This window comes from Aotus nancymaae, unplaced genomic scaffold, assembly GCF_030222135.1.
Source record: "Aotus nancymaae isolate 86718 unplaced genomic scaffold, 86718_ANA_hifiasm-v0.15.2.pri h1tg000131l, whole genome shotgun sequence".
Lineage (NCBI taxonomy): Eukaryota > Metazoa > Chordata > Mammalia > Primates > Aotidae > Aotus > Aotus nancymaae.
The window spans coordinates 7109710-7132019 of record NW_026988546.1 but is presented as its reverse complement, the minus strand read 5'-3'; the positions used below and the strand labels follow the sequence as shown (position 1 = coordinate 7132019).

Below are 22310 nucleotides of genomic sequence, written 5' to 3'. Positions count from 1 at the left end.
CCGGCTAGGGGCTGTCCACTCCCTCCCTGCCTCTGGGTGGAAGGCAGCTGTTGAGTTTACTTTTGTGTAACTCTTATCTGGTGAAACTTTGTTGTCTAAGTGCTTACTCAGAGAAAAATAACCTACTCTTAAACTCAGCCTTGAAACTAGAAAATTACTTTTTAAATAGAGAAAACATTCACTTAAGACGGCTTTAGACCTGCACTGCAGCCACCAGCCTGAGCCATGGGCCACCAAGCCCTCCTGCTTCTGCTGGTGGCTTTCCTGGTTCCCGGGACCACCACAGCTCTCCAGCTGGCCTTAAGGGCTCTGGGAAGCCTGCACTTGCCAGCCAACCGCACATCCCACCCGGCTGTTGCCAAGAACTACTCGGTTCTCCACTTCCATCAGAGGGTTGATCATTTTGGATTTAATACTGTGAAAACTTTTTTAACAGCAGTATCTAATAGCTGATAAATGCTGGGAGAAAGAAGACAGGAACATCATCTGGTTTTGCAGTAATACATGGTTCATGCGGTATACAGCTGAGGAACTGAAAGCTACGTTGGTGTATGCTGAACAGCGATACTGTGGAGACTCCCTGCCCTGTGATGACCCATTCAAGGATTCTGGACACTTGGATCTCCTGACATCAGAACAAGCTCTGGCTGATTCTGTAGAGCTAATCAAACATTTGAACAGAACAATCCTAGGAGCTGAAAATCACCATGTTGTGGCCCTCCGGGGTCCATACGGTGGCATGCTTGCAGCCTAGTTCAGGATGAAATACCCTCATATGGTAGTTGGAGCTCTTGCAACTTCTGCCTTTATCTGGCAGTTTAAGGATTTAGTACCTTATGGTATATTTATGAAGATCATAACTACAGATTTTAGGAAAAGTGGTCCATATTGTTCAGAGAACATCCACAGGTCCTGGGATGCCATTAATTGACTCTCAAATATGGGTGGTAGTTTGCAGTGGCTTACTGACATTCGACATTTGAAAGGCTGGATCTCTAAAAACTGGGTGAAACTTGCAGTGGTGAGCTATCCTTATGCCACTAACGCTTTATAGCATTTGCCTGCTTGGCCCATCAAGGCCATGTGCCAATATTTGAGAAAAACCAATGTATCAGATTCATTGCTGGTGCAGAATATTTTCCAAGCTGTGAGTGTATATCCTAATGATTTGGGCCAGGTGATGTGCCTGAGTAGTTCAGAGGCAACAGCTAGCACTCTGGAATTCCTGGGTTGGAGTTATCAGGCCTGCACAGAAATAGTCATGCACTTTTGTATCGATGACCTGTTTGAACTTCACTTGTGGAACTTGAAGGAGTTTTCTGATAAGTGTTTTAAACAGTGGAGTGTGAGACCAAGGCCCTCCTGGATCACTACTATGTATGGAGACAAAAAAATAGTTAGCACATGGACATTGTTTTCAGCAATGGTAAACTAGACCCCTGATCAAGAGGTGGAGTAACCAAGGACATCGCAGACACCTTTGCTGAATTCACCATCTCAAAAGGGCCCACCGTTTAGATCTCTGAGTCAACCATACCTGAGATCCCACGTGTGTACTGTTAGCCCCCTCCTTGGAAGTTAGACACGTGAAGAAATGGATCAGGGATTTCCACTACAGGGCGGGAAAGCAGCACTCAGAAACTTTTGGACATTGTTAGTTTCTTCTTTTATGTTCACACCACCCACGTTCCTGTTCACTTTGGTTTTCTACATGTAATTACTTTCCCTTGTTCCTCACTCAGTTTGATGGCACCAAGGTGGAGACAGAAGAGAGGGTGATGGTGGTGACAGCAGCCATCCCAGGAGTGTGATTTCCTGGGCTCTCGCTGTCTTTATGCTACCTCCAGGAAGATTCTCTTCCTGATCTCTCTCCCACACCATCGGTGGTCCTCATCACTGGAGCAGAGTTCCTGACTGCCTTTCACAGAGGAAGAGTCATTTCCTGTGTTTCTCTGCAATCAGGGATTTCTCCTTGGTTTTGAGGTTGAAGTCTCTTTGACCCATTTAAAAGTCCCCACCCCTACCCCAACAAAAAGGAAAAGCAGAGGATAGATAAAAATGATGTAATTGCAGCTGGTAGGATGTCTGATGCCAATCCAGGAAATAGGAGCCATTTCTTTTGTACTAGATTTAATGATTTAATGACTTTGAACTGTGCTGTATTTTTTTTTTTTTTTTTTTTTTTTTGGGTAGAGATGGGGATTTCACCATGTCGCCCAGTCTGGTCTTGAACTCCTGAGGCTCAAGTGATCTGCCTACCTCAGCATCTCAAAGTGCTGGGATTACAGGTATGAGCTGTCAACCCAGGCCTGTGCTTTAAATAAAGAATAAGCCTGGACCTTTAAAAAAATATGGCTTTTGGGAGGCCGAAGTTGGCGGATGACGAGGTCAGGAGATCAAGACCATCCTGGCCAACAAGGTAAAACCCCATCTCTACTAAAAATACAAAAATTAGCTGGGTGTGATGGCACATGCCTGTAATCCCAGCTACTTGGGAAGCTGAGGCAGAAGAATTGCTTGAACCCAGGAGGCAGAAGTTGCAGTGAGCTGAGATTACGCTACTGAACTCCAGCCTGGCGACAGAGCTAGACTCCATATTTAAAAAAAAAAAAAAAAAAAAGGCTTTACATGCACAGGTACAGGCAGAGCTCACACTTTCTAACCTTTCTCATTGTACCTATTATACTGATAATACTGCCGTTGACTAAGTCATTCCCCTATTGTTGGTTCTGCAAGTTATTTCCAAGTTTTTATTACTACAAACAGCAGCAATCTGGACATTTTACTACTGATTGCTGTTCTCTAACTTTTAGACATTTCCTCAGAGTTTCCTGGTTAAAGAGTACGTGTTATCTCACGGCTTTTTTTTTTTTTTTTTTGAGACAGGGTCTGGCTCTATCGCCCAGGCTGGAGTGCAGTAGCACGAACTCAGCTCACAGCAACTTTCACCACCCAGGCTCAAGCGATCCTCCCATCTCAGCCTCCTGATTACAGGTGCACACCACCACACTCAGCTTTTTTTTTTTTGTAGAGACAGGGTTTCACCATGTTGGCCAGGCTGGTCTCTAACTCCTTACCTCAAGCGATCCGCCTGCCTCAGCCTCCCAAAGTGTTGGGATTACAGGCATAAGCCACTGGGCCTGGCTATCTCACTGCTCTTAGAGGAAAGGCCACATTGCTTTGCAAAAGCCACTATGATATGTAGGGTACCAGTGATGTGCAAATGAGCCTGTTCTATCTCATACCTACCAGTACTAAGTAGCATCATTTCTCTTTATTTGAACTAGTTTAAAATATACTTATTGGGCCCTTAGAATTATTTAATTATTCATTTCTTTCTACGCAGAGTTGTTTACATTGTAATTAACAAAATGCTAACAACACTCAGAAATCAATTTGGCAAAACAATTTCCGATTATTTTGCCAACAATCCAAAATCTCTGCCTGAAGACTCACAGATTCAATTCTGACACAGCCCTTTTCCTGTTCTTGAATGGGTAAGTTATTGGTTTTTAATATGAGTTAAACTTGAAAGGATTTATGAGGACGAATGGTGAGTGACAAAGCAAGCAAACGAATAGATAAGCAAGAAGGTATTTCCTTTTCCAGCACAGGCCTCCTCAAAGTCACTGTGTTCGTTGCAGGCCATCTAGTGGATCCACGTGGGAAAAATGTCCAGTGCTGAGGGAGGGGAAGGAGAGAGGGGAGCTGTTTTCCCAGGTGCGCACAGATCCAGCAGGCTCTTCAGACACAGGACGCCAACTTAGGGTCCTGTTCCTCACAGGAGGAAGAGTTGTAGGATCCCCTGCTCCCAGCAGTTCCCGAGTACTATCATTCTACGTTTCCTGGGGAGATGATCCGGCCAGCCTCTTCCTGGTGTGGGTGTGTGGGAACCAGCAGGGACTGGAACACAGTTGTTAAGATCTGCTTATGAAACTGCTTCAAGTTGGGGATTCAGTGAAAGACACGACTTTCTAGCGCAGAAAACTCCCCCCAACTTCCGTAAGCTGAGGTGCCAACATTACAGGCTTTTATTCCTTTGCCAACCATTCATGTAGTCCCCTGTATATGGGCCAGGCTATGTGCATTCTACAGGTGGCTCTAGCTGGGGCTGAGTCCAAAGTAGAGGAAAGGACTCAGTTGTGAAAAACCAGTAAACGGTAGACGGCAATGAGACGGGCATGGGGCCACTCTATGATAGAGAAGCAGAGAAGGGTCCGTGGAGGAGGTGGAATTTTCTTTTTCCTCATAAGCTTAAATTTGGCTTTATTTAAACAAAATGACACATAGTTCCCTCCTTCCCCTAAGCACTTCCATTCCCAACAGGTGACCACTGTTTGGAGTTGGCTTGGTATAATTATTTCCAGGAGGTGGATTTTAAACTGGGTCTTAATGATGAGATTTGGTCAGTGGAGGGGATGGGCGAAGAATGATGTGCTGGGACTCTGTGGAGTGGGAAGAGTTAACTATAGATGGGCACAGACCTGTTATCATTGTGAAATTCTAATTGTCTAATATCCTCAGGTCCCTTGAGTTTCTGACAGTCTTCATCTTAAAAAAATAAAAAAGAAGAAAGAAAGAAATAAAAGAAAGAGGAAAAAAAGAGTTAATTCATTCCAGACACCTGGATTCCTTCAGTTTTTTTTTTTTTTTTTTTTTTTTTTTTGGCTTTCTTCTTTGATTTGACCACTGAGTGAACCCAAGATGATGAATCATGAGGCTTCACCTCACAAATGTTCTATTGCAAGGCCTTTGACTTTCAGAACTTTTTTTATTGCATTCAGATTCTCAGGCAACTCGATATTTTCCTGCACTCCCTGGCCCTTGCTGGGAAGGGTGGCATTTATTTGCCTGTAATTGTCGGGGCTTTTGCTATGCAGAAGCATGTACTTAACTCCTGATTCAGTTACTCACAGCCTTGTTCTCTGTAGACCTCCTGGACTAGTTTCTATGCCCTTCTCCCAGACAACCTATACTAAACTCCGTCAGAGTACTTAACAATCCATATTGAAAACTGCTACTAATTGTTTGACTATATGCAGACCATAAAGCCCATGGAAGCTGTCTACTCACTGTGGTAGGCTCAGTGCCTAGGATCTTAAGTATCTGCAGAATGAATGTATGAGTAATGAACAACCAATGTCCTAGAGGAAACCTATTGCAGGAGTGGCTACAGAGTAAGTACATTAGCCACAGGGCACAAGGGATAAACAGATAACTCACTGCCAGCTCAGCACTGCTCCCCACACAGGAAGTCTGAGGTTAGCCTCCTTTGTTGATGCCCGACTCATTTGTTCTTGAGGAGTGTTAGAACATTCTGGGATCACACTGTTCAGTGCGTGACACACATTCTCCCCAACCCTTTTCCTCTACCTCTTCCCCAGTCAGTTGTGACCCACAGTCAGCACATGCTACAAAATCATCCTTAGCACATGGATGGCACCACTCCATGGCCTGTGCTTACCTCCCCTCCTGGAGCCTCAGAGGGAGCCAGCCTGCTGCACAGAGTGTGGACAGCCCAGCCACAGGCAACTGCCCCAGCTCCAGGGTCCACACTGAACCCTGATCCACATTTCCTGTTGCTCTTTTCCTTAACTCTTTAGTTTCTTGATGTCCTCCTCAGCCTCTTCATGTCTGCCTCAGGTCCTCTGAGCTAGTCAGGAGAGGCTAGAAGCTGCTGCAGTAACAAGCATCCTCCAAATCTTAATGACCTCATACATTAAGTTTGTAACTGTCATAGGTCTATTGCCTGACATGTGCAGCAAGTCAATATGCCAAGAGATTGGGTCACAGCAGAGAAATAGGTTTAATCATAGGGCCAATGAATGAGGAGATGGGAGAAACCCTCAAATCTGTGTCCCTGATGAGTTAGTGTTTTTAAGGGTTTCAGAGTGGGCTGAAGTGTGGAGAGAGTTGATTGGTAGAAAAGTGCAGGGTGAAGTCATGGGGCAGGAGAGGAAGAAGCTGGATTCTCATGATGATTTTGTTTCTCTGTGGGGGTCTTCAAACTGGTTGGTGTCAGTTGTTCCACTGAAATTTGGGATCTGGAAAACATCTTCAGGAATTCTTAAACAAAAGTCTCTAACACCAGAGATCCTATCTATAGGAACAATGGGGATGCCAGTGGTCGCTATCCAGTGCTGCGTGACTTTCCCTTATAAGGAAGTGGGTCAAAGGGCAGCCTGATACTGGGCACAGGGGCTCACACCTGTAATGCCAGCATATTGGGAGGCCAAGGAGGGTGGATCACGTGAGCCCAGGAGTTTGAGGCCAGCTATTAAGCAACACAGCAAGACCCTCTCTCTACAAAAAAAAGTTTTAAAGAAATTATCCAAGTGTGGTGGCATTTACCTGTGGTCCCAGTTACGCAGGAGGCTGAGGTAGAAGGATCACATGAGCCCAGGAGGTTGAGGCTGTGGTGAGTCATGATTATACCACTGCACTCCAGCCTGGGCAATGGAGCAAGACCTATCTCAGAAAAGAAAAAAAAAGTGCATCCTGATTAATGCTTAATTATAACTATATTTCTATCCAGACTTCTTGTCAATCATATGACGATGGCTTCAAGTTTGTTTCTTGCTGGTCCTACATGTCTATTACGGGTTGGCAGGGATTTCTACAAACATTTAAGGACCCAGGTTGATAAAGGTTTCCCCACACCCAAGTCCCTGATCACTGTGGCATGAGAAGGAGGCAATGCAACAAATAGCACACAAGCCCGCAAAGCTCACATTTCAAGGCCAAAGCAAGTCATGTGAACAGGCCTAATTTCAGTGGGTGCACAGAATTAAAATCTTACCATGAACTAGAAGGAGAAAAGAACTAGAATAGTTGTGGATGGCTTTAGTGACTGCAGCCTCCCCTCTTACTGACAGTGTGCGGAGACCCGCCAGCCCTGCTGACCTTGGCTGTCCTTCCTGGCTCAGCTTGGCTCACTCCTTCCATTTTAATCCACCCACGGGTTGCAGGGGAAAAAAATCTCTCTGGCTGAGGAAACCAACCACTACTTCCTGCCAGAGGAAGGAACAGATCATCATTCATGGGAGATGAGAGTCATGTTGTTAAGCAAAATTCCCAGAGAATTCCCACTCTCTTAAGCCAGTAATTTTTACTCAGCCAGTCAGGTAAGTTCCACAAACATTTCTCAAGCACCTATTACGTACCAAGGACCCTGGGAGTTGCTGGGTTACACGTTTTAAACACACACAGTCCTGGCTGTGAAAGAACTCTGATACTAACATGCAGGCAGGCACATTCAAAAACCTCCCAAGCAAGTCTTGCCTTTGCAGAAGTACTGACGGGGCAGGAGGAAGGCGTTCCTGGGGAGCCAATGGGGAGACTCGGCATGCTTCTCAGGCCAAACTCAGGAGCTGATAATGTTCTCTTCAGCAGAGAAGTTGCATCCAGGAATCTTACCGCTGCCTGCTCTGGGCAGGATAAAAATGCATCATTTTCAACAAACCGACGCCTTTCTGAGAGATGCCAGTGCGTGATGTGGTGAACGGTCTTAGCATGGGTTCAAGTCTCAGCTTTTCCACTTACAAGTGAATGGCTCTCTGGGCTTTTTTCTCATCTCTAAAATGTTGTTTCTGTGAGGATTAGATGAGACAGTGTCTGCAAGCCACTCACCACAGTCTCCTGAAGGTAGCGGGCAGCCAGGAAGCATTTGCCTCTGCTGACATCTTTGAGGTTTGTCTGAGCATCTGCAGTGGATGCCCAATGCACTTGACACTCAAAGTGGATTCCTTTTTATCACACATACACCATTTACAACAACATGTTTTTAGTAATAATCATTGTAGTAGTCTGTTTTTATGCTGCTGATAAAGATATACCTAAGACTAGGCAATTCACAAAAGAAAGAGGTTTACTGGACTTACAGCCGCATGTGGCTGGGGAGGCCTCACAGTCATGGTGGAAGGTGAAAGGCACATCTCCCATGGCGGCGGCAAGATAAGAGAATGAGAGCCAAGTGAAATGGATTTCCCCTTATCAAACCATCAGATCTCATGAGACTTATTCACTACCACAAGAACAGTACGGGGGAAACCGCCCCCATGATTCAGTTATCTCCCATCTGGCCCCTCCCACAACACACGGGAATTATGGGAGTACAATTCAAGATGAGATTTGGGTGGGGACACAGGGGACACAGAGCCAAGCCGTACCAGAAATGCAATGACTAATAACGGCGGCAGACTAATGCAGTAACAGTTCCCTTTTATTGAACTTTGTATATACAATCATGAGAGTAAAACTTAAAATGTAAAATAAATACCCACTACAACAAAGGAAACAGGCAATGGATTCGTGCTTTTTAATTGCATTTTTTTTTTCGTATCAAGGAAAACTATGTACCTAAAAACTGATCTTCCAGCTGAGCATGGTGGCTTACGCCTGTAATCCCAGCACTTTGGGAAGGCAAAGCGGGTGGATCACCTAAGGTCAGGAGTTCTAGACCAGCCTGGCCAACACAGCGAAACCCCATATCTACTAAAAATACCAAAATTGGCCAGGTGTGGTAGCACATGCCTGTAATCCCAGCTACTTGGGAGGCTAAGACAGGAGAATTGCTTGAATCCAGGAGGCAGAGGTTGCAGTGAGCCGAGATCACGCCATTGCACTCCAGCCAGGGCAAAAAGAGTGAAACTCTGTCTCAAACAAAACAAAACAAAACCAAGGAAACTGGTCTTTCATGGCTGTAAAGAATATTATAGTTAAACAGCAATTGAATAAAAAGCAAGATGAATGGAAAAAATACATTTCAATTTTAAATATTCATATTTTCAAATATTTTTCAAATTTAATATGTATTTCAGATATGAAGAATTTACACATAACAGATATTTTCAGGTTGCTTTCTGTTTCACAGAAAGTATAATATCTCTGTTATGTGCAAAGTTTAAATTTTAAACATAAGTCAAAACTCCAAGTGATCCCATAGAAAGGCACAATTGAAGTAACTCCATTTTTCTTTCTTTATCTTTACAGTCACACTATCATCAGTGTTCTTTTCAAACCTACTACTTAAAGGCAGGAATATGTAGTTCCACAGAGGATGAGACGTGAACTCAAAGTGAACTTTCTCAAAAGGAACACAAAGCAAACTTACTCTCCTAAGGAACGGATGTAGCTGAGTTCATGCTAATTCAGGGCCAATTGTATAATTGCAAGTTGTCTGATTTAACTTCCATGTAGTGTAACAATGTCTATGTAGGATTGCAGCAGGCAGAATTCTAAGACAGCCCCCAAGATTTCCAGCTTCTGGTTTACAAACATCTTCTCCATCATCGAATTAAACATTAATATAGGGACTGCTCTGAAAGACTTTGCAGATGTAATTAAGGTCCCAAATCAGTTGATGTTTTGGGAAGATTATCCAGGTGGGCTTGGCCAAATCCCACAAGCCTTCCAATCTGGTGCAGAGATCAGAGACATGGGAATTCAGAGATCTAAAGCATGAGAACTATTTAACATACATAGTTGGTTCGAGGATGGAGGGGTCATGAGGCAAGGAATGTGGGTGGCCTTAGGAGTCAACAGCAGTCCCAGCCAAGAGACAGACAGTGAGGAAATGGGATCTTCAGAACTAGGATGACAGCAAGGATCTGAATTTCTTTCTTTCTTTTTTTTTTTTTGAGACGGAGTTTTGCTCTTGTTACCCAGGCTAGAGTGCAATGGTGCAATCTTGGCTCACTGCAACCTCCACCTCCTGGGTTCAGGCAATTCTCCTGCCTCAGCCTCCCGAGTAGCTGGGATTACAGGCACGCGCCACCATGCCCAGATAATTTTTTGTATTTTTAGTAGAGACAAGGTTTCACCATGTTGACCAGGATGGTCTCGATCTCTTGACCTCGTGATCCACCCGCCTCAGCCTCCCAAAGTGCTAGGATTACAGGCGTGAGCCACCACGCCCAGCACCATCTTTTTTTTTTTTTAATTTAAAATTTTCCTTCTTTCTTTTTTTTTAATTTTTTTTTTTTTTAAGATGGAGTTTCACTACAATGGCCAGGCTGGTTTTGAACTCCTGACCTCAGGTGATCCACCCACCTCGGCCTCTCAAAGTGCTAGGATTACAGGCTTGAGCCACCATGCCCGGCCTAGGACCTGAATTTCCAGTGACAAGGATGAGCTGGGAAGTTAATTTTCCCCTAGAACCTCCAGGTGAGGACTCAGCCTGGCCGACAACATAACCTCAGCACTGCATCTCAGAGCAGAAAGCCCACCGTGCCACACTGCACTAGACTTTTGACCTATAGACCTGTGAGCAACAGGTGGGTTTGTTTTAAGCCACTTAGTTTGTGGCAGTGGGTTATGCAGCCACTGAAAACTAATACAATATAGAAGTAATATGAATATGTTAAGGTTAATATAAATAGATTTAAAATCTACATGAACTATAGCCATTGTTTAGAACTTAAACCAAAAAAGATGTTTTTGTAGGGAGGAAAATTTTATCACTGACTTTGTTTAGAATTGCCAAAGCACAGCGATAAATGAAAGTGGACGGACTTTTAGTCAATTTTATTATTACTCTAAAATTCTCTATGGACAGTGGCCCTGAGTCCCTGCAGCTGAAGGCTGTTCCCTTTGCTCTGCTCTTGGTAAGCTCCTGGCACCCAAAGGGAGGAAGAACCTTCTAGCCCAGGTAGTTATTTGGTAGCAGAGCAGAAACCTAACCCTAGGCCCCTTAACTCCCAGCCCATCCCTTATTAGGTGGCCCTTCATTAAATTAAGGCTGCACACGTGTGGCGCAGAGTTACGCCAAGTCTTCTACAAGTTTTCTGGTAAAATTCTTAGTAAGGCAACCAGCTAGAATCCACTAGGAATCACTAGCAAAAGGCTGCCAAGTTTTATCCAAACTGAACACCTAATTGAGTGAATACTACCTAAAAGCAAATGGGGCTGCATAGATGGTCATTTGTCATAGTCTGCTCAGGATGCTGATAACAAATACTATAGACTGTGTGGCTTAAACAACAGAAATTTATTTCTCACAGTTCTGGAGGCTGGAAGTCCAAGATTAAAGTGCTGGCTGATGGGGCTGCTGGTGAAGCCTCTCTTCCTGGCTTGCAGAGAGCCGGCTTCTCACTGTGTCCTACATGGCAGAGAAAGACTGGACTCTAGTCCCTTCCACTTCTTATATGGACACCAGCCTCAAGATATGAATTTGGAGGAGACACAAGCATCCAGTCCATAGCACCGTGATTGGCCTCTGGGCTGGCATGTGATTTCAGACCTTTTGAAGGAGGTGCTATTTTTATATAATTTTTTATTTTTTTGAGAAGCTTTTTAAAAAAATATTTCAACTTTTATTTTAGATTAAGGGGGTACACATGCAGGAGATTGTTACATGGCTATATTGCATGATGCTGAGGTGTGGGGCATGACTGATCCCATCATCCAGGTAGTGAGCATAGTACTCAGTAGTTAATTTTTCAGCCTTCACTCATCTCCATCTTTCCTCCCTCTGTAGTCCCCCGTGACTTGTAAATGAGAACATGTGCTATTTGGTTTTCTGTTCTGCACTAATTCACCAAGGATAACAGCCTCCAGTTGCATCCATGTTGCTGCAAATGACATGATATTCTTTTTTATGGCTGAGTAGTATTCCATGGTGTATACAAGACATTTTCTTTATCCAATGCAGATGTACTATTTTAGATTTGCATAGCTGTAAAGGACCTTGGAGATCTTACACTCTAGTTTCCCATTCTGAGCACATACTTCCTTGCTGTGTGATACAGTTAGGCTTGTGTCCCCACGCAAATCTCATCTTGAGTTGTGATCCCCAGGTGTTGAGGGAGAAACTTGGTGGGAGGTGATTGGATCACACAGGCAGTTTCCCCTGGGCTGCTCTTGTGATAGTGAAGGAGTTCTCACGACATCTGATGATTGTATAAATGGTGGTTTCCCCTGGGCTTTTCACTCTGTCTTTCTCCTTCCACCATGTGAAGAAGGTCCTTGCTTCCCCTTCCGCTATGATCGTCAGTTTCCTGAGGCCTCCCCAGCTGTGTAGATCTGTGAGGCAATTAAACCTCTTTCCTTTGTAAATTGCCCAGTCTCAGGAATTACTTTATAGCCATGTGAGAATGGACTAATACACTGTGTTTCTTCTAATTAATTAATCACACTGCACATGCAAAGGTCATTTTTCCATTGGCTGCAGGGACCACGGAGTAAGCTCCAGAGTGTCAGAGGACCTGAGGCAAGCTGGCCACCCCTCACGCAGCACAGGGCCACAGCACATTTGTATTCAGAGATACAGTTGCCACATTTATTGGTATTTCTGTCATGATTCATCTTCAAGGCAGAGTTGTGGTTTGTCAGTTACATGTAGTTTGAAGGCATTTTCCATTTAGTTTATAGATGTGTATCTCAATCTGTGAAACTTGTGACCACTGAGATATATCCCTGGACTCCTAGTTTGAGAAACCCTTTGTTTGCTAAAAGGTAAGTGCTGTATCTCCCAGTGACAACTGTACCAATGTGTTCCAGTAACATACAAAGATGCAAACTGTCAATGAAATCTTTGGGCAATACCTGGTTTTTCAGATAATCCTGACTGTGTTGCATATTAAGTCTTTTTCTGATTACTCTCCATATAATAATAATAATGGATAACATTTGTGTCCGTTCTCCCCCTCTTTTAAGTTCTTATGGCTGATCCCAAAGAATGCAGAGCCCACATGGCCCAGCTTTTATGTGAATCCCTCAAAAAGCACAAAAAAGGGGTCCAATTTTATAACCTACACCAGCAATTCTTAAACATTTTGGTCTCACTCTTTAAAATTACTGAGGGCTCTTTTTAGAGGCACCTCAGAGGCAATCAGCCACTTCAAGATGAAGCTGAATGTCTCCTTTCCAGCTGCTGGCTGCAAGAAGCTCCTTGAAGTGAACGAGGAATGCAAACTTTGTACTTTTTATGAGACGCATACAGCCATAGAAGTTACTGCTGACGCTCTAGGGTGAAGAATGGAAAGGTTCTGCGATGGGAATCGGTGACGGAAATGACAAACGAGGTTTCCCATGAAGCAGAGTGTCTTGACTCATGGCTGGGTCTGCTTGCTACTGCTGAGCAAGGGGCATTCCTGTTACAGACCAAGGAGAACTGGGGCAAGAAGCACAAAGCTGTTTGTGGTTGCATTGTGGATGCCAGTCTGAACTTTCTAAACTTTGTTATGGTAAAAAAAAAAAAAAAAAAAAAAAAAAAAAAAGAATAGAAGGATATTTCTGGACTGACTGATACTGTGGAGCCTCATCGCCTGGGGCCCAAAAGAGCTAGCAGAATCCACAAACTTTTCAGTCTCTCTGAAGAAGATACTGTCCACCAATGTGTTGTAAGAAAGCCCTTAAAGAAGGCAAGAAGCCTGGGACCAAAGCACCCAAGATTCAGCTTCTTGCTACTCCATGTGACTTGCAACACAAATGCTGACATATTGCTCTGAAGAAACAGTGTACTAAGAAAAATGTGGAAGAGGCTGCAAAATACACTGAACTTTTGGCCAAGAGAATGAAGGAGGTCAAAGAGAAACACCAGGAACAGATTGCCAAGAGATGCACACTGTCCTCTGTGAGCTTCTACTTTTGCATCTAGGCAAAAATAGGGTGTTTTGAGTAACCAATAAATAAGACTGGACTCCTGAAAATAAAATAAAATTGAGGAACTTGAGAGTTTTTGTGTATGTGCCTTCCTTCTAATGCTATTTACTTTGTGATATGGTTTGGCTGTGTCCCCACCCAAATCTCATCTTGAATTGTATCTCTCATAATTCCCAAGTGTTGGAATTATGGGACGGACCCAGTGGGAGATGATTTAATCATAGGGGCAGTTTTCCCCATACTGTTCTCATGAGAGTGATAAGTCTCATGAGATCTGATGATTTTATAAGGGGATTTCCCCTTTCACTTGGCTCTCACTCTCTCTTGCCTGCTGCCATGTAAGACATGGCTTTCACCTTCTGCCATGATTGTGAAGCCTTCTTAGCCACATGGAACTGTGAGTCCATTAAACCTCTTTTGCTTTATGCATTACCTAGTCTCAGCTATGTCTTTATCAGCAGCATGAAAACAGACTAATACACTCTGTTAGAAATTAGATCTGAGAATTTAAAAATTATCTTTCTTAATTCTCTTTAAAAATAATAAATCCATTGGTTAAGATAAGTAACACATTTTTATTGAAAAAGTCTGTATTAAAAAAAACTTTAACCGGAAGAGTAGAATTGTTTTACATTTGGCAAATCTTTTTAATGTCTGGCTTAATAGAAGACAGCTGGGTTCTCAGAGCTGCTTCTGTACTCCGCCAGTGGTAATATCACACATCGGGTGGCTTCTAGTACACTCCACTGTACGACTGAGAGGAAGTGAGTGAAAAAGGCAGATAATAGCTTCATGTTATGGTGAAAATACTTTCAGGCATGCAGGTGCCCTGAAGGGTCCCAGGGACACACAATCCCCAACACATCTTGAAAACCACTGAGCCAGCCTCTCTTCAAATGCCTTTTCCTTTTCTTTCCAATTCTTTCTCCTCTGAAACTGCTCTGGGGATCTTACTGTGAGACCATGCTTCCATCAATCCAACAGCCAGTGGGGCAATATTTTCCCATGTCTTTCTATCCTCCCATACTTGCTGCACTGAGTAGCTCTACTTAGCCTTTTTCTTTTCTTTCTTTCTTTCTTTTTATTTTTTTGGTGCTTCTTCCATCACTCAGATGATCACCCAGTCCTTCTCCAGTTCCATCCACTTCTCCTATCCTCTCATCTTAATCTTTTCTCCCATTTTGTGTCACAAAAATTCACAAACTGGGTGGAAAAGGCAGTTCTTTATTTAAAGGAGAGGAGAGGTTGGACGTGGTGGTTCTCACCTATAATCTCAACACTTTGAGAACCTGAGACCAGCGTGGGCACCTAGTGAGACCTTGTCTCCACAAAAAAAATTTAAAAAAAAATTAACTGGGTGCGGTGGTGCACATCTGTAGTCCCAGCTACTCAGGAGGCTGAGGTGGGAGGATGCCTTGAGCTCATGAGTCAGAGGCTGCAATGAGCTGTGATTACGCCACTATACTCCAGCCTGGGCAACAGAGCCAGGCCCTGCCTCTAATAAATAAATAAGGGAGTGGAGAGCAGAGTAGAAGCTGAGCAGGCAAAGATTGAATTCCCTTAGGGGAGAAAAAGGGAGGTTACAATTTAATCAGTTTCCTTTCTTTCAAAAGGCTAAGCCCTAAGTGGTTTGAATCCTAATAATGAGTGTGGTGGCTCACACCTGTAACTCAGCACTTTGGGAGGTTCAGGCAGGTGGATTACCTGAGGTCAGGAGTTCAAGACCAGCCTGGTCAACGTAGCTAAACCTTGTCTCTACTAAAAATACAAAAATTAGTTGGATGTGGTGGCACACACCTGTAATTCCAGCTACTAGGGAGCCTGAGGCAGGAGAATCACTTGAATCCAGGAAGCAGAGGTTGCAGTGAGTTGAGATTGCACCACCACACTCCAGCCTGGGTGACACAGCAAGACTCCATCTCAAAAATAAAACAAAACAAACTAATAAAACACTGCTTTATGAAAGCCCCCCTCCGTGACCCCCAGGGCACCCTGTGTGTACTCTTGTCATGCTCCCTGCCTCTCACATCCCACTGCTCTTGCCTACCGGTTTCCCCAACCCTGGCTGGGCTATCACACACTGCCTGGCGCCATAAGTATTCAATAATGCATGGATGTATGCAAGAGCAAATGTGAGGTGGATGGGGGTTTCCCCTTTGCGGTTATTTCACTGCTTCTTCACTTATCTGGGCCCCCACTTCAGCCCCTGGAGTCTAGGACCCAAGTCTAATTTACCACTGCACCCCTGTGCACAGTGGCTGGCACATGGCGGGTGTCTACTCAATGTCCACTGAATGACGAGGAACACACCTGTTTGAAGGCTTCAGCCTTGTGTCGAGATCGCCTGAACAGAACATCGGTGGCTGCCTCATTTTCCCCTTGGTTGCACGCCACAATATTAAAACTCAAAACTTCCTTGCCCCAAATCGTGAATGTGCTATTTGTTTTGCTGCAAACAAAGTAAATGATGAATTTTGCCTTGGCCCAGTCTTCTTTTAGGCCAAAGTCATTAAAAGCATCTGTTCCTACAGACGGAGGATCCAGTCAAGATTTGAGCAGATAATGATGCAGAAAACATCTGTATCATAAGAAGAATTTGAGAAAGATGAGGGGAAAGAGTTTGAAATTATAGTGCCTTAAATAAAAGAATATTTCCCCATCCCACTTCTCCCCCTCCTTGTTTATGATAAAAACCAGACGGCTGAACTGAGTGCCACTGAAACCTGGGACCCCAGTTCTAGGGAATTGACACTTGGATGGGGAAATGGTGTCTCAGGTAGCCATAGGAAGGCCTGGGGGTTCCGTGCAGATGTTGGGGGGCTGTCTGTGCTTTTGTGTACATCTGCCTCCCTCAGGAGGGCCAGGAGGGCCTTACCTCCCACTTCTGTGTCTCTCCCCTGGCAGGGGCAGAGTGAAGCCGAGTGGGTGCTGGGAAGGACGCCCAGCTGAGCCCCTAGGCCTTCCTTCCCCTTCCTCCTCTTTCACCCTCCCAGTGATAAAAGAGGCCCCAGATCAGATTAAAATGACATGTTTTGATGGTTCCTATAACTGGAAGGACATTGCTCTATCTCCTTTCCTGAAAGTCATCATCTCTGGGGAGCCCCAGATGAACTTGGACGTTATGTCTGTATTTGCTCTTTGAGGCAGGGCCCACCTGTATTCTGGGGTGAGCTCCATTATCCCACCTTTGCCAAAGTACACAGCAAGGGTCAAATAGAGGCATCTGGCCTTAAGCAGCAGCTTCTGAGTCCCCTTTCCTGTGGGTCTAAATGGCCACAAAGAATCTTGGCATTTATTCATTTCTTTATTGCTGGCTTTCATTCAGTTGCTGTTGAGAGAGTTTTGTCATATGAGTTCAGAGGTAGGTTTATTTGCAAACTTATTTATTATACTTATTTTAACTTATATCTTACTTACTTTAAACTCCCCCAACATCTCTGTGCCTTTTAAAATTGCATTTAAAAGATGCTAGGCTGGGTGCGGTGGCTCATGCCTATAATCCCAGAAATTTGGGAGGCCAAGGTGGGAGGATCACTTGAGCTTAGGAATCTGAGACCAGCCTGGGCAATATATCAAGACCCCGTCACTAGAAAAATTAAGAAATAATTAGCCGGGCATGGTGGTGCACACCTGTGGCCCCAGCTACTCAGGAGGCTGAAGTGGGAGGATTGCTTGACCCCAAATGCAATGAGTGGTGATTGTGCAACTGCACTCCAGCCAGAAAGAAGGAGATTCTGTCTCGAAAAAAAAAAAAAGGATGCTAGATGAGCTATTCATTTGTAAAGGGTCTGGAGATGAAGCGTGGTGGGTGTGGGACTCCCAGGCCACTGTAGTACTCCAGGCTGTTCACTGTTGAGCACTTACTGATTTTTGGAGGAGGAAGTATAGTACCCTAGGCTCTTCATCTTCATCTCGGGGAGGACGGACCACAAATCTTTCTGCTTCCCTTCAGGCCAATAGTTTCATGGTGTTGCAGAAGGAAGGAAATAGAGGGAAATGAGAAAAGGGAACAGGAAGGCTTTCCCTCAGATTAAAAGGAGGTGAGGAGGTGGGAGGAGAAACTAGGAGAAATACAGAGTGGCCCTGGCCACATGGGAGAGAGGGAGAGCCTCTGTTCCCTGCTACTGAGGGGAGCAGAGTGCCTGATGGTGGCAGTGGGCCGAGCAGGGCTCACTCTGTGGGGCGTCAGCGGGCCCAGTGGGGCCTCCCCCGGGTGAACACAGCTACCTCAGACCCAGGAACTGGGTCTTCCAGCCCAGCCCCAGCCTACAGCAGGAATCCTCCTACTCGGGGCTTCTCCCACTTCAGCATGCATCAGAATCACTGCGAGGGTTTGTTGGAACACGGTGAGCTGGGCCCTACCTCCAGAATTTTTTTTTTCAAGACAGAGTTTCACTCTTGTTGTACAGGCTGGAGTGCAATGGTGCAATCTTGGCTCACTGCAACCTCTACCTCCCTGGTTCAAGTGATTCTCCTGTCTCAGCCTCCCAAGTGTCCCAAGTAGTTGGGATTACAGGCATGCGCCATCATGCCCAGCTAAATTTTTTTGTATTTTTAGTAGAGATGGGGTTTCACCATGTTGGCCAGGCTGGTCTTGAACTCCTGACCTCAGGTGATCTGCCTGCCTCAGCTTCCCAAAGTGTTGGGATTACAGGTGTGAGCCACCGTGCCCAGATAACCCCCATTTTGAACTCAGGTGTAGCTGGGTCCCAGTCCAGCTGGGGTAGATAGAGCCTGAGAATGTGCATTTCTAAGGCCTGAGAATGTGCACTTTTAAGTCCCTGGTGATATTCATGCTGCTGGTATGAAGAGCACACTTTGAAAACCATGTTGCAGCTCCCCAACCTCACAGTCGCCTGTGGACCTGTTTCGCCTGGTCCCCATTGTATCACCCATGTGAACCTCCCCACTCATCTCCATGGCTTTTCTCCCGGGCATCTCGAGGAGTGATGAGGACAGCGCCCCTTTTCTCCACCTGCTCTTGGGGTGGGGCTCAAGCAGGTTGAGAACTTTTCCCTGGGCAACAAGCATTAGTTCAGCATTTATGTTTTGGAGGAGGAAGCTGTTTCTGTTTATTCAAAATAAAAATTTTGCAATTGTCCATCAAAACTTGCACTAAATATGGTTTGCACTAAATGCTGAAGATTCAAACCATATATAAGCTTTGAGCACTTGTATTATAGTAAAATAATACAATGTGCCATTTTAATCACTTAAAATATACACTTAGAATTGTACACCTTAAAAGTGTACAATTCTGCCGAGTGTGGTGGCTCATGCCTGTAATCCCAGCACTTTGGGAGGCTGAGGTGGGTGGATTATCTGAGGTCAGAAGTTCAAGACCAGCCTGGCCAACATGGTGAAACCCCGTCTCTACTAAAAATATAAAAATTAGCCGAGCATGGTGGCACGCATCTATAGCCCCAGCTACTCAGGAGGCTGAGGCAGGAGAATCACTTGAACCAGGAAGTGGAGGTTGCAGTGAGCCAAGATTGCACCATTGCAGTCCAGCCTGGGCAACAGAGTGAGACTCTGTCTCAGAAAAAAAAAAAGTATACAATTCCATGACATTCAGTACATTCACAATTCCACGATATTAGTACATTCACAATTCCATGATATTCAGTACCTTCACAATTCCCTGATATTCAGTACATTCACAATTCCCTGATAGTCAGTACATTCACAATTCCCTGATAGTCAGTACCTTCACAATTCCATGATATTCAGTACATTCACAATTCCATGATATTCAGTACATTCACAATTCCGTGATATTCAGTACATTCACAATTCCATGATATTCAGTACATTCACAATTCCGTGATATTCAGTACATTCACAATTCCATGATATTCAGTACATTCACAATTCTGTGATATTCAGTACATTCACAATTCCATGACACTCAGTACATTCACAATGCAACCACCATCTCTAGTTCCAAAACATTTTCCAAAGTAAAACTTACTTAGTAAGTAGTTTCTCCCATTCCCTCATTCCCCAGCCTCTGACAACCATTCGTCTACTTTCCGTCTCTATGGATTTATCTCTTCTGAATATATCATCTACAAGGAAGCATACAATATGTGCCCTTTTGTGTCTGGCTTATTTTATTTGGTTTGATATTTCCAAGGTTCATCAGAGTTGTAGCACGCCTCAGCGCTCCATTACTTTGTATCGCTGAGTGGTATTCTATCACGTGGATAGACCCATTGCTTGTTGTTTTGAAGCCTGCACTTGACCCTGCCTGCCTACTTGCTGGCCTTCCTGTCTCTTCTCTTCCAGGGCAGGAAATCCCTGTGCTATTCTCAACAGCAAACAGAATACCTAAGATATAGCAGGTGCTCTTAAATATTTGTAACTGGGATGGCCAGCTGACTTCCTTTCCCTTCTTCACTCTTCTGCTTCCATCCAATATTTCTTCAGCAAAAAGTAACTGACCACCTGAGGGTGGAGACCTGGGCTGGCTCTATTTAGGCCCTTCTTCCAGTGAGCTAACAGTATAGGGTGGCAGGAAGGGGGCACTTTCTTTCTTTTTTTTTTTTTTTTGAGTGAGAGAATCCAGAAAGATGGAATCCAGGAGAGGAAAGCAGCTTCCACACTGAGTGGAAGGGAATAGAGAGAGATGGAGTTCAGGAGAGGAAGACAGGCTTCCATGCAGGGAGTGTTCGTAGAAGGGGACACCAGAGGGAAAATCCAGGATAGAGAAAAACAGCTTCCACGAGCACAAGAGTGTTCGTGGAAGGGGATCCAAACATGGAGTCCCGGGGCACTTTCTTTTTCAAAGCCCCAGCTTCTTTCCCCTGGGCTTACAGGTATTTGGTGGCCTGTCTGGAGGGCTGGGAATAAGAGGGATTTACACATGGGGCAAGATGGTTCGGTACTCAGCTATGCCTGAAGGTGTGCCAGGTAGCCTGTGGCCGCGTGGTTGGCAGGCTGGGCTGGAGGGGTACTGGGAATACAGGTTGCAGTGAGCAGAGTCCTCCATGGCTGCTCCTGGGTGTGGGCAGAGTCTCAGGCCTTTAGCAGAGCTTCCTGACATCCTTCCTCCCCCTGCTAGACCCTTGACCTCTCTACGCCTCTGGGAGCTGGAACTTCTCATAGCCTTGAGGCAACAGAAGCCTATTCTCCTTCTTTCTATTTTACTCAAGTGTTTTGTCTGTGCCCAAAACCGGGACACTTCTTTGTCTCCCGTTGCCTGATCAAGTCCATCCCCAGGGAAACAAATATAGAACAGCCTCTGTTCGAAGGGGGATTTTTGCATAATGTTCTAAAGTATTAAACTGCTTCAAGGGCCTTTCGTGGGTAATATTCTGGAATAATATGGTGGCTACGATCAAATCCCTGTCCCTTAGAAACTATGTGAACTGGGCTGTGGGTCTGTCATCACCACCTGTCTATTCAGCTTTTCCATAACCATGACTGCAAGATCAGCTTACCATCCACCTGACCACAAGCCTGACTATTTGGCTGTGATCACTAAATTAGACACGTTTTCTTGAGAGCTAACATACAGCTATAGCTTCCTAGCCCGAGCAGATTATTTTCAAACTTATCTCAACTGACATGATTTCAATATGTGTAGCAGAAATGAAGCATTTGAAATGCCCTTTGTGAAATAATGTGAAAACTACTTCTGCAAATAGACTGAAAATAAGAAATCTCTCTTTAAAAAAGCAATATACATTTTCATTTTGCCATTTACAGATTCATGAGAATGGCTTTCAGAAATATTTTCCCAGAGAGTACAATATGCCTTGCATCTGAGGTGGCTTTTTGACTTTGGTAATAAAAAGTGATTACGGTGGCCTATTAATTTACAGAGACTAATTCAAGCCTGGGGATACAGTCTAGAATTTTGTAGGCAGTTACCAACAGCTGCAAAAAGCCCCGTGAATCCTGGTCCGAAGTAGAGCCATCATAAAAATTATAGCAATGAAATCTGCAAGGATTAAGGAGTAGCGATGATAAAACAGCAGCCAGACTAATTTCAGCTGCAGAATCGCATCATGTGAGTGAATGGCCTTCCTGGATTAAACTTCAATGCAAGAAATTATTGTGAGCACCCATTATGTGCCAGGAATGTGAATGGACTGAGAAATACAAAACAGTCACGATAAGCTCAGTAACACACTTAAAGCACCTCCCTTTTAGAAGCACAGTTGAAAGAACAACTTTACCAGGGGTTGGGAAGTTTCCTTGGAAGAAATGACATAAGGGAAGGCCACTGTAATCACTTTTTATTACCAAAGTCAAGGCAAGGAGAAAAGGAAGGAGGAATCCTAGATGTGGAGGCTTTCTATCTTGGACATCAAGGCAGGTGAAGCTGGAACAAAATAAGACCTCGGGGGAGGCTTGGGAGGGAGGCGGAAGCTATGTTTGCACACCCGACATTTGAGGTGCCTGCAGAATTTTCACTTGGCTTTGGAGAATATGACAACAACAGCGACAATATATTTTACGTTTTCAGTTCTGCTGATTTATTTTTTTAAGGCTTCAAACTCACACTCCATGCCACACTCTCTTACAGGCAGATTGCTAATCTTTTTTTTTTTTTTTTTTTTTTTTGAGATGGAGTCTTACTCTGTCACCTAGGCTGGAGTGCAATGGCTTGATCTCAGCTCACTGCAACTTTTACCTCCCGGGTTCAAGCGATTCTCCTGTCTCAACCTCCCAAGTAGCTGGGATTACAGGAGCCTGCCACC

At 44.5% G+C, this 22310-nt stretch overlaps 1 pseudogene; it reads left to right on the top strand.

The window, feature by feature from the left end:
* Positions 1-225: 225 nt before the first annotated feature.
* On the top strand, positions 226-1658 carry LOC135272762 (lysosomal Pro-X carboxypeptidase-like; annotated as a pseudogene).
* Positions 1659-22310: the final 20652 nt, after the last annotated feature.